Raw genomic sequence first — 17,113 nt, forward strand, 5'->3', positions numbered from 1 at the left:
CCCTCACGCATTTATCTTTCGGGGTAGGCGTGCAAAAAGGAGGTGTAACACTCTTTTGTTTATACATACCCTTTCACTTTAGGGTTCAAACCACCTATTGACCCAATCATTCTTGAATTTTGCCGTTTCTTTAATGTCTGTTTGGGTCAAATTGGCCAAATCATATGGAGGGCTATTGCCTGTTTGAGGCATTTAACCAATATGGCTGACGTTTCCTTTACTTTCCCTCTCCTGATTCATTTTTACTCCCCTAGGCTTTTCTGTAATGGCGTTTTTACCCTAGTGGCCAGGAGTAAGAGGGTTTTGGTGAGCCCTGGAGATGACAAGGACCGTGGCTGGTATGCCCAGTTTGTTGCTTCCCCCGCTGTTAGCTTAGTGGGTGAGGATAACGTTCCCTTCCCTGAGAAGTGGAATTTTGCATGTAAGTCTTTTATCCTTCTCGTGCCTTTTTTCTTCAAGTTTATCAACTTCTCTAATTTTGCCTCTTTTTTTTAGCAACCATGGGAGTTGTGGAGGATATTCCCAATTTCTGTGGTTGGGTAGATAAATTGCTGAAGATCGCACCAATAGATGGTAGGTCGTGGAGAACACTTTCTAACTGTTACGGTTGGAAAGTAAAGACTCATGGTAAGAGTTTTTATTTCATATTTCACGCATATATATATTTTTCTTTATTGCTCTAACTCCCATCCTTCTTTTTATCAGGATTTGCTATTCGAGGAGTTACTGCTGAAGTAGTTGCGGTCTCTCGTGTCTCTTCGGGAACCCGTACTCCTTCGGGGACCCGTATCTCTTTAGAAAGAGCCCGAGAAATAGTCTTGGTTCTTCTTCGAAAAGGAAAGCTGTTGAAGAGAAAGACTCTAAAGAAGAGGAAGATAGGGGCTCCCTAGTGACGAGGCCACGAGCTAGGAGATGCATCATCTCTGATGACGAAGCTGAAGTTTCCCCTCGTCTTTCTGTTTCTCTTACTCAACTTGTTGAAACCCCAGTAATAATTTCTGAGGATGACGTCACTCCTCATGATACCCGTGAGTCTATTGATCAACTTTTCATTAGTGGTTTTGGTAGTGGAAGTTTAGGGCCTGTTTTAGATGAAATACCCTTATCTTCTTTTTCAACTCCCGTGCCTGTGATTCCTTCCTTACTAGCCCCAGATGTTTTTGTTCCTTCTTCTACTATTTTCACTTCTTCTACCATTCCTCCTTTGACAATTCCCCCTCATATCGTTCATCATACGGAAGTGGGCTCTTCAAGTAGAAGTGCCTCTATGAGGAGGGTAACTATTGAAGTTCCTGCTGATAGCAGCCTTTTGAGGAAGTCAGATCAGGCAGATGTATGGCTGGAGCCTTTAATTGGACCAATTGAAAAGGCAAAGCTGGAGAGCCATAGTTCCCTGACTCTAATGAATGATATCGTGCATGCCACTTTGAAGGTATTTTCCTTCTGTCCCTTCTTTACTTTGTAAATTTTTTTTATCTTTGGGATTCTTATTTCCCTTCCTTTTTTAGGCCAATCTTATCGGCACAGAAATGATGAACAAAATCCCCCTCTTGGAGAAGGTAGCACGTGATTCAGAGAAGATAGCACGTGATTCTCAGTTGGAGGCGATCAATTGGAAGGAACAATTTGAGAGTGAACAAATTGATATGGAAGATTTACAAGAGAGCAAGAGTACCTTAGAGAAGTAGGTACGGGCTTTAACTTCAGAGTTAGCGGTTGTAAAAGCTTCCTCAAGCCAATCAGAAAAAGAAAAAGAACGTCTCGAATCCTCCTTCTCGGAGCAACTATCTAAGGCCAGTGAAGAGAATAGAGAGTTGAAGGCTCTTTTGAGTCAAAAAGAAGTTTACGCCGGGGAGCTCGTGCAAAGCTTAACTCAAGCACAAGAAGACCTTCGAGTCTCTACTGATAAGGTGCGTGCTTTAGAGAGCTCCCATGCCTCTCTTCAAGCTTTTTATAACTCCGCCTTGGCTGAAAATGATGAGCTAAAGAATGATATTGCTGATTGGGAAAAGGATTATGAGATCCTTGAAGAAAAATCTGTTGTTGAGGTAAGTTGGGCATTTTTGAATTCACGTCGTGATAACCTAATTGAAGCTGGCCAAGAAAACTTCAACCTGGAGTCGGAGTTAGCTAAGATCAATGAAACTATTGAAAAAGCTTAGCAAACTCAGGACTTCCCTTCTCCCGTGGTTGAAGCTCCCGTGAATGTTGAAGCCGATACGGGTATCCCAACTCTTTCAAGCCCAATCGAGCCTGTTGCTGCAAGCCAAGTTGAAACCGCATCTGTTGATGCACCTGCCCAAATTGAGCCCGCTGCTATTGATGCTCCTGCTTCAGTTCCACAAACTTCTCAGTGACCAGTTTTAATCATTTGAATGATTTTGTTTTTGTTTTTATTTTGGAAATTTGTAATCAAACCCTTAGCTTCATTTGAAGGTTAGTTTTGGAAACGCATGTCCCCAAGTCTTTTATGGGGCAATTTGTATAAACAATTTCATAGTTTTATGACTAAGTTCGTACTTAGTCTTCAGTTTTTAAGTATTAAGAAGTTTTTTATGTTATTATCTTAAACTTCTGTCTGCTTTATTCTTGCCTTTATTTTTAAGGACTTATAAAATAATTTGCATTTTTGTTCTTCAAAAATGCTTCTGTTAATCTCATGACTAACTAATTTAAACATGAGTTTTATAAAAGAGGGCCCTTTTATATTTCGACACTTAATGAAGAAGACGTCTCAACTTCATAATGGTGTTATCATACGATAAAAGAAATAGGAACACACATGTTTCTTTGAAATAACTTTGATAAGTTTTGAATAATACTTTACATGTATTTGAATTACATCTATAACTTTCTCGTAACTATTTTTCTTGTAACAGATTTTTACAAAAGAAGAATAATAGACACGAGTTTTTTCCTTATAACCTGTTTTAGTACATAGCCTTTACCCTAACTATAATGAGGTTTTTCTTTGGCCTTAGCTCGTGGCTCCATCTCGTGACTTTGTGACTTTTACTTTGCACTTGACTCTTTTAGGCTTGATTTTTCCTCAATCTTCTTTGCCTTCTTTATACACATGTCTGTGTATATTATGTAGTCCTCCAAGTGTTTGAGTGTTGAAGTATGAAGCCTCGAGCACTTGATAGTTTCTCTCATTTGGTCCTTTTCCTGAAAAGGAAAAACATACGGGACTCGGAGGTGCGATTATAGATAAAGACTGCTTAACCCATTTGAATTTCTATCAGAATAATTGTAACCCTAGGCCAGGAATTTTAGGTTATTCCGTGTGCCTTACAGGTCGTGACTCATCATTTAGTACAAGTTAGCTTTTTGCCTATCATCTAAAATCGTTAGAAAATTTTTAACAATTCATGAATTAAATTTAAAATGGTGATACCTGACCGTGGGTATTCCTTAGAAATAGTATCTCTTCAAATGAATATCATTCCAATGTGAAGGTAGTATCTTGCCATCCATTGTCTCCAGTTTATATGCTCCCTTTCCTGCAATATCACGAACTCTATAGGGTTCTTCCCATGTTGGACTTAATTTACCCGTGTTAGCTGCCTTTATATATTGAAAATCATTTTAAACACGAAGTCCCCCAATTTGAAGAATCTGAGGCGTGCTTTTCGGCTGTAATATCATTCTATGACTTGCTTTTGTGCTGCCATTCTTATTAATGCAGCTTCTCTCCTCCCCTCGAGTAAATCTGGATTGACCCGCATCTCCTCGTCATTAGATTCTTGTGTCGCCTGTGTGAACAGTGTACTTGGTTCCCCTATCTCAACTGGAATTAAAGCCTCAGCTCCATAAACCAATGAAAACGTTTTTTCTCCTGTACTTGTTTTTGCAGTTGTGCGATATGCCTATAAAACTCCAGGTAACACTTCAGGTCAGTTACCTTTTGATTCCTCTAATCGTTTCTTTAAATTATTGATAATAACCTTGTTCGTTGATTCTGCTTGCCCATTACCCACCGGATGATAAGGTGTTGACGTAATCCTTTTAATTTGCCAACTTTGAAAGAATTTCGTGATTTGAGCTCCAATAAATTGAGGGCCATTATCATACACAGTCTCTTTTGGTACACTAAATCGGCATATGATATTCCGCCAAATAAAATCTTTGACTTCCCTTTCTGGCACCTGTTTAAATGCTCTCCACCCATTTAGTAAAATAATAGTGAGTACGAGCAGAAACTTTACATGTCCTTTTGCTTGTGGTAATGGACCCATGATATCCATTCCCCATTTCATAAATGGCCATGGCACAATGACCGGATGTAATAACTCCACAGGTCTATGCATATTGTTACCGTACCTTTGACATTTATCACATTTGGCCACGAAACTTTCTGCTTCTTCTTTCATTTTAGGTCAGTAATAACCTGCCCTAATTAAGGTTCTTACCAATGACCTTCCTCCTGCGTGATTCCCGCAATGTCCCTTGTGTATTTCTTTCATTACATACTCCATTTGCGAAGGTCCGAGGCATCTTGCTAAGGAACCACCAAACATTTTACGATATAAATTGTCTTGCTTTAAGTAGTACCGAGTAGCCTTCTTTCAAAGTGCGTTAGCTTTTTTCTTATCATCAGGGATGGTACCATACTGTAAAAAAGCAACAATCTCGTTCCTCCAATCCCAAGTTAAATTATTAAAATTTACCTCATTCTTATCAGGATTGAGGACTGAATGAAATAAATGTATAATTGAGGCGTTTGCATCGCTTGCCACATCAGCTGTAGATGGAGATTAGCTAGGGCGTCCGCTTCAACATTTTCATCCCTTGGTATTTGTATAACTTTCCAGGTTTGAAATTGCTTTATCAATTCTCGTACCTTTTCTAAGTATTGTTACATCCTTGCTTCCCTAGCTGTATAAGTCCCCGACATTTGATTAACCATGAGTTTCGAATCATTCTTGATTATAATCTGATTTATGCCAAGCTCTCGTGCCAATTCTAGACCTGCAATAACAGCCTCATACTCCGCTTCATTGTTAGTTATAGAGTGACATTTAATAGCTTGTCGAATGGTTTCACCCGTTGGTGGTACCAAGACAATCCCTAAACCTGCACCTTTTACATTAGATGAGCCATCAGTGAATAAAGTCCAAGTTCCCGGGTTAGCTCCATTGAATACCTGTAATTCTTTTTCTACTTCTAATTGCATCCCCTATCTAAAATCAGCCACGAAATCAGCTAACACTTGTGATTTTATAGCAGTTCTAGGTTGGTATGTGATTTCGTATTCACTTAACTCTATTGCCCACTTATCTAACCTACCTGATAACTCATGCTTATGTAATATATTACGTAAAGGGTAGGCAGTTACTACAACGATAGGATGACACTGAAAGTAAGGTCTTAACTTTCTAGATGCCATGATTAATGCAAGTGCAAGTTTTTCTAACTGAGGATACCGCGTCTCCGCATCTAACAAAGATTTACTAACATAATAGATAGGGGATTGTTTACCTTGTTCTTCTCGGACCAAAACAACGCTTACCGCAACTTCCAAAACAACAAGGTAAATGATTAGTCTTTCCCTAGCCTTTGGTTTTGCCAGCAAATGTGGATTTGATAAGTACTTTTTCAAATTCCTGAGTGCCTGTTGACATTCCTCATTCCATTCAAAAAGATCCTGCTTCTTAAGGGTTGAGAAGAATTTAAAACACTTCTATGATGATTTAGAAATGAATCTTCCCAAGGCTGCAATTCTCCCTGTTAATCTTTGAACTTCTTTCTTGTTTGAAAGTATATCAGGGATTTCTTCAATGGCCTTAATCTGTGCAGGATTCACTTCAATACCACGGTTAGAAGCAAGAAAACCCAAAAACTTACCTGATGCAACGCCAAATGCACATTTTTTGGGATTTAACTTCATATTAAATTTGCGCTAAATTGAAAATGTGTCAGATAAGTGTGATATGTGATCTTTTGAATACTACGTTTTAACAAGCATATCATCTATTTATACCTCCATAGTTTTTCCTAAATGCTCTTGAAATATTTTGGTAACTAACCTCTGATACGTTGCACCTACATTCTTTAGACCAAAGGGCAATACTTTATAACAGTAAGTCCACCTGTCTGTTATGAATGAAATTTTTTCTTCATCTCCCGGATCCATTTTAATCTGATTATAACCTGAATATGCATCTAAAAAACTTAATAGTTCATGACCTGCAGTTGCATCAATCAATTGATCTATGTGTGGTAGTGGAAAAGAATCTTTAGGGCAGGCTTTATTAAGATCTGTGTAATCTACACAAACCCGCCACTTACCGTTCTTCTTTGAAACTACAACAGTGTTAGCTAACCAGTTAAGATACTTTACCTCACGAATGGAACCAATTTTTAGCAATTTTTGAACTTCTTCTTGAATCACCTGATTCTTGAAAGTTCCTTGCTTTCTTTTCTTTTACTTGACAGGAGGGTATAATGGATTTTCATTTAGTTTATGAGTCATCACCTCCGGTGGTATTCCTGTCATGTTAGAGTGGGACCAAGCAAAGCAGTCCACGTTAGTTTTCAAAAATTCAATTAACTTACCTCTCATACCTTGGCTAAGATTGGCTCTAACATAGACTTTTTTATCAGGCCATTGAGCAAATAACACGACAGGCTCTAACTCCTCTATTGTTGTTTTAATATTTTCATTCTCTTCTGGTTCTTGAATGGTATCAGGCCTTGAATCTACATCTGTTTGCCCTTGTTCAGTTAAGGTTGTGTTGTGGTGCCCTTAGCGGCCTTTGTGATTGCTATTTACCTTCATTTCCCATGCTTGTATCTGCAACAGAGTTGATAGCCCTGGCTGTATGTTGATCTCCATGAATTTGATAGATTCCCCATGGCGATGAAAATTTAATAACTTGATGCAAGGTTGAAGGAACAACATCCATTTCGTGGATCCATGGTCTCCCAAGAATCATATTGTAAGCCATCTCCATATCTACTACTTGGAACTTTGTATCTTTGATGACTCCTTCAGCGAATGTGGTGAGTGTTAACTCTCCTTTCGTGAGGACACTAGAATTATCAAATCCAGATAGAGTATGCGCCTTTGGTATCATTTTATCTTCAGCTTTCATCTCACGTAATACTCTTAGCAAAATAATATTCACGAAACTACATGGATCAATCAAAACTCGTTTCACATTAGTATCATGTACAATTAAAGATAATACCAGTACGTCGTTATGAGGGGTTAATGCGCCATCTGCATCTGCGTCATTGAGTGTAATGTTGTCTTCCTCTAAAATATGCCGCACCCGTTTCCCTTGGGTAATTGTTACTTTGGAAATTTTTTTAGCTGCAATATATGATATACCATTGACGTCTTCACCCCCACTTATAACGTTGACAGTTCTTTTGGGAGAATGTGGTTTTGGAGGCTCCTGCCTGTTCTTCATGTAAGCTTGCTTGCCTTTCTCAGTGAACAACTTAGTAAGATATCCTTGTTTTAATAAATGATCAACTTCACTTTGTAAAAATCTGCAATCTGTTGTTTTATGTCCGTGGTCATTATGAAACTCGTACCAATGGTCAGGGTTGCGCCTGTTTGGATTCGATCTCATTTTTTTTGGCCATCGAACCTTATCTCCCATGCTTCTCAAAACAGCTACGAGCTCGGAGGTGCTGATGTTGAAGTTGTAACAACCGAATCTCGCTTTTAAATTTCTATCATCATCTCGTAACTTATAGTTGTTTCGCTCATTCCTGAATCTTGATAAAGAACCTGATTCTCTGTTTCTTGATCTGTGATCGTACCTCTGATTATCCTGGTTTGACCGCGAGTCCTTTCCCACAGGTCCCATGTAAGGCTCATACCTATTTTAACCGGATCGTTTTTCAGTCTCCGCACGTCTCAAACTTACCTTTTCTTCTTTTTGAACTCGTGGAACAGTATCTTCCTCAATCCTCAACTTCGTGCTATACCTGTTATAAACATCATTCCACGTTGTAGCTGGGAATTCTCGAAGGCTTTCCTTGAGTCTCCTCGTTGCTTCCGAGCTTTTTTCATTCAAATTACTTGTAAAAGCTATAGCTGCCCAGTTGTCAGGTACACGTGGCAATGTCATTCTTTCACGTTGAAATCTGTCCACGAATTCTCTAAGCACTTCTGAGTCCCCTTGCTTGATTTTGAAAATATCCTCCATTCTTTTCTCTACTTTTTGAGCTCCCGAGTGTGCTTTGATGAAAGAATCTACAAGCTCAACAAAAGAATTTATAGAATTTTTGGGTAAAAGAGAATACCATGTTAGCGCTCCTTTGGTGAGCGTTTCACCAAATTTTTTGACTAATACTGATTCAATCTCCTGCTTAGTCAAATCGGTACCTTTTACGCCCGTTGTGAATGCAGTCACGTGATCTCGTGGGTCTGTTGTTCCATCATATTTTGGAATATCAAGCATTTTGAACTTTTTTGGATTTGGGAGTGGAGCAACACTTGGCTTCCAGGGTTGTTGCGAATATCTATCCATATCTACCCCTTTGATTATGGGTGGCACCCTAGGTATCTGCTCTATGCGCTCACTTTGCTCCATGAGCTGTTTCTGCAAGGTTAGTACTAAATTTTGTAAATCAGAATTAATTACATTACCTGGTTCTCTCTCCTGTGATTAACTGGGAGTTCCACAGCTGCCTGAGTTAACAAGCCCGGAACGAGGGTTTTCCAAAGTGTTATTATTTGGAGTAGGTGCGGGTGTTGCAACAGGTAACTGGTTAACAAGTGACTCAACAGCTTTGTTGACCTGAGCAACAATTAATTTCTGCAAAGCTTCATCAACAGCTTCAGCATTTTCAAATTGAGCATACTCGTTTATTTGAGACCCATCAGGAGTACCCTCACGAGATTGCCGTGGAGAGTCTCGTCGAGTAGGAACTTGAGTGTTAATATTCTGTGGATCTCCCTGATTTTGTTGGTTCTCTTGGTTTTCTTGAGTGTTGTCATTGTTGTTCGACATAATTGATGCAACAAGGAAAGTTAAGTGAAAAGAAAATAGATTATCAGTTTTCCGGTAAGGGAACCAATTTGTTTACTAGAATTTAGAAGAACACGGGTTACTGATAATCAAAAGAATGTATAAAAGGAAGTAATTTAGGTAGCAAGAGAGTAATTAAGATAAAAACAAGTAAACCAAAATTTATTCCAATAGTGTTTCGTGTCCTTACAATTGATAAGATATCTCCCTTTTATAGATATCTTGGAGATATACGTTTTGCCCAAATCATAACGAGGCTGTTATGAGTAATTAAAGACATTGAATGCTACATTACATAATCATTACATTCAATACAAATTCTCTAACGTATTCCACATTTAATGCCTATTAAATGCCGTATCTGCACTCTTTTCTATTGTCAGATTCATTCCTTTTGATTCTCGGACATAAATGACTTAGATAGGTACGAGCGCTGAGTTATTTGAATAACTGCCCGTGCCTCTTCCTCTGCCATTTGCTCGTATCTGCTGCAACTCGTGCCTCTTGGCTAGTTGTAATTCTTTGACTATTTGACCAGTCTATGTGTCTTGACACGTCACCTTTATATTTAAATACAATTTTTCCCAATAGAAAAGTATGTAATGCAATTACAATTGAAAATAGTAGGCAATTAAATTTGTAGCTTTTTTATCTTAATTTTATCGAATGCATTTGAACTTGAATCATTCTTGTTTATAACTTTAGTGTTGTAAGTTCTTTTTCAATTCTTTGAATGTCTTTCTAAATATTTTCACGCTAAAGCTAACTAGATTATTAACGATTAGATTAGAAAATATGTTGTCTTATAGCCTGTTTCCTCCTAAAAGCTTAGCCAAACACCTCAACTTTTTAAAATGATACTTTGGAGGGGGGAGGGGCGGGAGGGGGGGACGGGGATGAAGTATTTTTGCCCTTGGAAAAGCTTGGCTGAATAAGCTATTAAACTTGGATATTTTTTAAAGCATTATGACCTATGAAATTGATGTTTTTACCAATTTTTAAAACTAAAAGTGATGTGAAAATTATACAAGTAAATAATGATACTCTAACTTGCATATGTGAAGTCTTAATTATATATTTTAAATATTTCTATTGCTTATAGAATAATTTTATTATTTTTCTTAGAACAGTTCCCTCAATTGAAAAAAAGTTTGTAAACTAAAATCAATAAGATCAACTTAAGAACAACAATGTCTCATGAGAACTATACGTAATGATCATATTGTTAAGTGAAAAGAAAATTTATCCAAAAATAATGAACTTTCTTGCATTTTAGGAAGCTATAAGAATAAACATCATATACAATATATAAAAATTTTACTAAAAGAATTAAGGGCCTTTTTTAAGATTTGGCTTTAGGTCACAAATTAGATTTAGCTGCCACTGCCTTCAAAATAAACATGGAAAACTTACACCAATTAGGGGTCCTTAAGTGTCTTTATGTCAAAGTGCGATGTTTCACCTACAATGCACCGAATGTAAATTCCACGCAAAACTTTTATCAGAATTATTTTAAAAATAAAAGTAAACTTAAGATATAGATAAAAGAATGGAAACTACAATAAATGACTCAAATATATTGCGCAAATTATAGTTGAAAGGAAATTTAAGAAGATAATGTTTTAAACAATCACCCAAAGCACAAAGTGTTTACGGAGTTATGAACGCAAACAGATTTTTTTTTAAAAATCATAATAGTAGCTTTCGTAATAAAGAAAAAGAAATCAAATATAGTGGAAAGCGTATTTCAAATTAGGTCTTATGAAATCCTTTTTGCCGCCACCATTATTGGAGGAGTCTAACTATTTTTTTTTTGGTGAGAAAGATAATATTGCATTAAACATAACTAAAGATAATATTGCATTAAACATAACTATATATTAAACTTAGCAATTTGTTACCTTTTATGTAAAGTCGTTAAATTGGCATTTTATGTGGAGAAAGGAACAATATAAGGAAAAAACGAAAATGAAAATCTACTGAACGTAAAATTAGAATTATTTGACAGGAATATGCTCAAATCTATTTTTATTTATTGTATTTTACTTTTCTTTTTAGTTTGTTAATACCATATTTTTATATTTAGTAAGTGTTTAATTCTCACAATATTCTTGTTTTACCTTTAACGACACTCTCTTTTTTAAATGACATGACATATTTAAGACGGTAATATACAAAGAATATATTTTTTTATATGATTTACTTACCCTTAGTTTAAGCCCACAACATTTAGAAATATTTTTTGATGGAATTTTTACCTATTTATACTACATAAGAAACTTATTTATCCTCACTACTCAAGTTTTAACTTAAGTACATGGTCATATACAATTTACCAAGTATATACAAATTAGTTTTAAATAAGTATCCCTTTATATTAGGAATTGAATAAGGAATCTTCTCTCTCTCTCTCTCTCTCTCTCTCTCTCTCTCTCTCTCTCTCTCTCTCTCTCTCTCTCTCTCTCTCTCTCTCTCTCTCTCTCTCTCTCTTTCTCTCTGTAACGATCCGACTGGTTGTTTTGAGCAATTGCGTCCGGTTTAGCAGTTTGAGGTCTCGAACAGCTTCATAATATGTGTATCGACTTGCGTGCATGGTTGAATTCAGTTAAAGGATGATTCAGAGTCAAATTGGAAGAAGGAAACTAGTTTTGGAAGTTTAAATGGTGAGAATTTGACTGGAATTGGACTTTTGAGTAAACGGCCCCGAGATGGGTCGTGGGTGATCTCAACAGCTTCGTATGGTGATTTTGGCACTTAGGTGCGCGTCTGAATTCAGATTTGGAGGTCCGTAGGGTAATTTGAGGTGTTTTGGCGAAAGTTGAAGTTTGGAAATGGAGATGTGTGACTCATAGTTGACTTTTGTTATATCAGGGTCGAAATGCGATTCTGAGAGTTAGAACATCTCCGTTATGTCATTTGGGACTTATCTGCAAAATTTGGCGTCATTCCGAGTTGATTTGATAGGTTTCGGCACGAGTTTTGGAAGTTGGAAGGTTTAAAAATTCCTAAGTTCGATTCTTGGTGTGATTAGTTGTTTCGGCGTTGCTTGATATTATTTGAGACCTCGAGCGTGTTCGTGTTAGGTTATATGACTTGTTCGTGTGTTTGGGCGGGGTCCCGGGGGCTTCGTGTGTGTTCCGGGTGGCCTACGAGTCATTTTCCCTTGTTTTTGAACTGTTGTTTTCTGCTTCTGGTATCCTTTTTCGCGATCGTGAACCGCCTTTTGCGTTCGCGAAGCTTTGTTGCTGACCACCTGGAAATCCTTCTTCGCGTTCGCGAAGCTCTACCTTATCCTTCTTCGCGTTCGCAGCCAGTCCCTCGCGTTCGCATAGTAGAATTAGGAGTTGGGGTGGAGGGGGGGGGGGTGATGGCTATTTCTTCTTTGCGTTCGTGTCACCTTCTCCGCGTTCGCGAAAGCATTTGTTCTTTTCTCTCCGCGTTCGCGTCCCTTAGCTCGTGTTCGCGATGGCTTTTCTTGGAAGCATCGGTTTCCCTTCTTCGCGAATGGGATTGTCCTTCCACATTCGCGATGTACAAAATTTGGGTGGACAGAATATAGTTTCCAAATCGAGGGTTACACCATTTTCACCATAACTTGACTTGTGGAGCTCGATTTTGAGCGATTCTTTAAGGTCTATTCACACAAATCGATTGAGTAAGTGTTCTTCACCTAGAATCAAACATATTCTGGAATTTTATCTTCTTTTTCATCATTTAATTTGTCTTTTGGGTTGGGAGAAATGTTGATTTTTGAAGGAAATTCCTAAAATGAAAAATCACGATTTGAGGGGCCAAATGATATCGGAATTTAATAAATTTTGTATGGGTGAACTCATATTGGAATGAGTATTCGGTTTTTGTAAAATTTGTAGGGTTCCGAGGTGCGGACCCGGGGGTCGACTCTTGGACCGATTTTTGGATTTTGTTAAAGATTGAGACTTTATGGTCCTGATAGTTTCTTATGTGTTTTATTTGTGTTTTGAAGTTAATTTGGATAGATTTGCGTCGTCTGGAGGTCTTTTCACCCGAGAAATGCATTTTAGAGTATCGATTTGTCGTCTTTGAGGTAAGTATCTTGCCTAACCTTGTATGAGAGACTTCCCCTTAGGATTTGAGTCTTCTATGCTAATTGTAGTCCGTACATGTGGGTGACGAGTGTGTGCTCGGACTTATTTGTGGAAAATTTGCTCTAGGGTTCTTAGGTCCTTATGTTCAATATGTGGAAAGTATCCCATTATGATTGGGTTGAATAATGACTTAAATTGCCTCTATATGCTTCATATGATGTTATTAGCTTCCCTCTAATTCTTACGTATTACATTGACCCTTAATTGCCATAATTGAAGTGATTGCCTTCCTTATTGTTTTGATACTTCTTGATTGTAAGTTCCTCTATGACTTCGTGCAACTATGTTACATGTCCAATTGTTGTGGTTACTGGTGTAGTTATCACTTGCTTATTATGTCTTGTTGTTCTGTTGGTTATCGTACTTCTTAGTTTTTTCGTGACCCTTATGATGTACTTGTTGATTCCCTTGCCGAGATGTTGTTGCTTATGATATTGTTTCCCTTGTACGGATAATGTTGTTATACTATTGTTCCATTGCTGGGATGTTGTTGCTTATGATATTGTTTCCTTTGCCCATGTCCAATTATTGTGGTTACTGGTGTAGTTATCACTTGCTTATTATGTCTTGTTGTTCTGTTGAGGTTATCGTGCTTCTTAGTTTTTTCGTGACCCTTATGATGTACTTGTTGATTCCCTTGCCGGGATGTTGTTGCTTATGATATTGTTTCCCTTATCGGGATATTGTTGTTATACTATTGCTCCCTTGCTGGGATGTTGTTGCTTATGATATTGTTTCCTTTGCCGGGATATTGTTGTTATATTATTGTTCCCTTGCCGGGATTCTTTTGTGATTGGTGTTGATTTGTATATTGGGATTGGGTTACACGCCGCAATAATATTATATGGGATCGGGTTTCACGCCGCAACAATATTATATGGGATTGGGTTGCACGCCGCAACAAGGAGTAATAAGGGTGGACATGTGGAGTTGGGTTGCATGCCGCAACATCATTATATGATTGGGATCGGGTTGCACGCCGCAACATCATTATATGAATGGGATTGGGTTACACTCCGCAACATCATAATATGATTGGGATCAGGTTGCACGTTGCAACAATATTATATGATTGGGATTGGGTTGCACGCCGCAACAAGAAAGAATAAAAGTGAATATTGATTCTTATAGTGAGAATGATAGTTAAAGCACGAAGGGTGATGCCGTGCACTTTCTATTGTTGTGTTTATTCGTTTTTATCAATTCAAGTGATTTAACTGTTTAAATCCTTTTATTGTTGTGATCCTTTGTGTTGGAACCTACAGTGTTTTCAATACCTCGCCGTATTTATATATATACATTCAATACTTCAAACTTCAATAATTGTTACATATTTAATCAATTAGTTTCTCACTTATATTCCCTTAAACCGTCTGAGGTTGTATTTTACTTAAAAAGGAATTTCTATTAAGTTTTATGTTATTAATTCCCATGATAAAAGTAATAATCCATTCGATGTTTTATTTTAATTGAAAGGGGTATTTCCTTTACTCAAATGATTTAAAAAAAACAACTTCATCTTTTCCGTTGGTTTTCCTAACTAGTTTGGAAATTGTAATTTACTTATATTAGGTAAATGAGACTTCTTGACCATCTTGAGTGCATTTGTACGGACATTTATTGTATAACATGTGAATCAGGTCGTTTGAGAGTTGTACGGACATTTATTGTACGGACATTTGTCGGTCATTTTGAGAGTTCTAACCCCGTTTACCCATTTACTACTCATTCTATACTTTACAGTTGTTATGTGACTTGCCAGGGTAATTGGTTTGGGTCCGGAGAGGTTTCAGAATGAATTGAGACACTTAGTTTCAAGGTTAGAAGCTTAGGTTGAAAAGGTTGATCAGATGTTGACTTATGTGTAAATGACTCTAGAATGGAGTTTTGATGGTTCCGTTAGCTCCATTGAGTGATTTTGGACTTAGGAGCGTGTCTGGATAGTGATTTGGAGGTCCGTAGTTGAATTAGGCTTGAAATGACGAAATTTGAAAATTTTGAAGTTTGACCAAGAGTTGACTTTAGGGTTCCGAGAGTTGACCGCGATCGCGTAGGCTTGTTTGAGGCTGGTGACTTTTACTCTATGCATTCGCGAAATGAGTTAAATGATCGCGTAGGTTGGCCAGGCAGTGCATCAAGAACGTGTGGGCATAACCGCGTTCGTGAAGAGGAGAAGAGGAAGCTGGGACCCCACGCGTTCGATCTACACATTTGCGGAAGGGGGTATCGCATTCGCGAAGCAAGGGGTCAGCAAGGAATCACGTTCGCGTAGAAAACTTTTGGGCGGCAGATTGATTTGTGCTACGCGAATGCAGGAAGAGGGCCTTGCTACCCTGAGGTTTTCCAGGCTTTGGTGGTTCTGATGGTCCAATTATTGAGGCATGCTCCTCGGCTTACGGCCTGTATAGAAGGGCCTTCCTCCCCCTCCTCCTTGAAGATGACACAACAATCCATGTCATCATCTTCTAGGAACAAATTCCTTACTACTGCCTGTACTTCTTCTTCTTCTGACCCATAGATAACATCGGCCAGCTGGAAAGTCTGCTCCAAATGTGGTATTGGCTGCTCCAGCGGGTAGTATGGCCCGCGCCATGGTGGCAACCAGTTGTTGAATTCCTCCCAAGTATACTCGTATCCTAGACTGAAAGTGGTGCCATGTTTCTTCAGTTTGATAGACTTGGAGATTCCTTGGAGGTTCTTGCCAAGTCCCTTGCCAAGTTCATATCCGCTCCAGTTCAATATGCTTTCAATTTTGTTGTCCCACCATTTGTCTTTGTCAACGGCGTTGACTCACTCGATGTGGTGATAGGTTCCCCCACCTATCTTTCTTATTCCTCTGATCGCTGGGATGGTTTGCTAACTGTATTTGGGATTACTACCGTCGCCGTAAATGATCACCTCTTGGTGATTTCCACTCAAACTTCACTGCCTGATGTAGTATTGATGCTACAGCCCCAGTGACATGAATCCACGGTCGTCCCAACAGCAAGTTGTAAGATGCTGACACATCTATTACTTGGAAATTGACATCGAACCAAGTAGGCCCCATTTACAAGCACAAACTAATTTCCCCAATAGTGGACCTTTGGGAACCATCGAAAGCTTTGACGTTGATGGCCCCATCCTTGATCTCATGCAGCCCCTTTCCCAATGTTTTGAGTGTTACCAACGGACAAATATTTATGCTGGACCCTCCATCAATCAGGATCCTAGTGATAAAATAATCATCGCATTGCACGGTGATGTGCAATGCTTTGTTGTGACTCAACCCTTCTGGTGGCAACTCATCTTCATGAAAAGTAATCTTGTGACTTTCCAATACTTTCCCTACCATGTTTGCCATTTCTCCTCTAGTGATGTTTCTTGGTTCATATGCCTCACTCAACACCTATAACAAGGCATTCTTATGTGCATCGGAACTTTGCAGCAAAGTTAGGATAGAAGCATGTGCCGGTGTTTTGTTCAGCTGATCATTGACTGAGTATTCCTTGGCTTGTATCCTTCTCCAGAGATCATCGGGCCCGGTTTCTGTGATGGTCGGCCGACCAGAGGCCTACTTACTCGGCTCAGCTAAATGCTCCGGAGTACAAACCCTACCGGTTCTTGTCATACCCTATGCCGCAACTGTTTCCCCGAACTTGGCTTTCCCTTTACTTCTCGCCTCGGCTGTGTAATCCCAAGGTATGGCATTTGTATGGAATGGTATTACAGCCAACATTGCTACCGGAATCGGCATGGGCACCTTTGCTCCGAACGGAGCATGTACTTTGGAAGGTAACACAACAACTTCAAATAGTAAGGTGCATTTGCTGGAGACCCAAACTCAACGTCAATCGGTGCTGGCGTATTTTACGAGGATGGTGCTTCAAACTCAAGTGGTATGGACATGTTTACCTCAGTATCCCCAGAAGGCTGATTCTGTACTACAACCGGATTAAGGGTGACTATTGTTTTTTCTGGTTCGTCACCTTCTATGATTAAACCGATCGATCCTTT

Source organism: Nicotiana tabacum, chromosome 16, assembly GCF_000715075.1.
Source record: "Nicotiana tabacum cultivar K326 chromosome 16, ASM71507v2, whole genome shotgun sequence".
NCBI lineage: Eukaryota > Viridiplantae > Streptophyta > Magnoliopsida > Solanales > Solanaceae > Nicotiana > Nicotiana tabacum.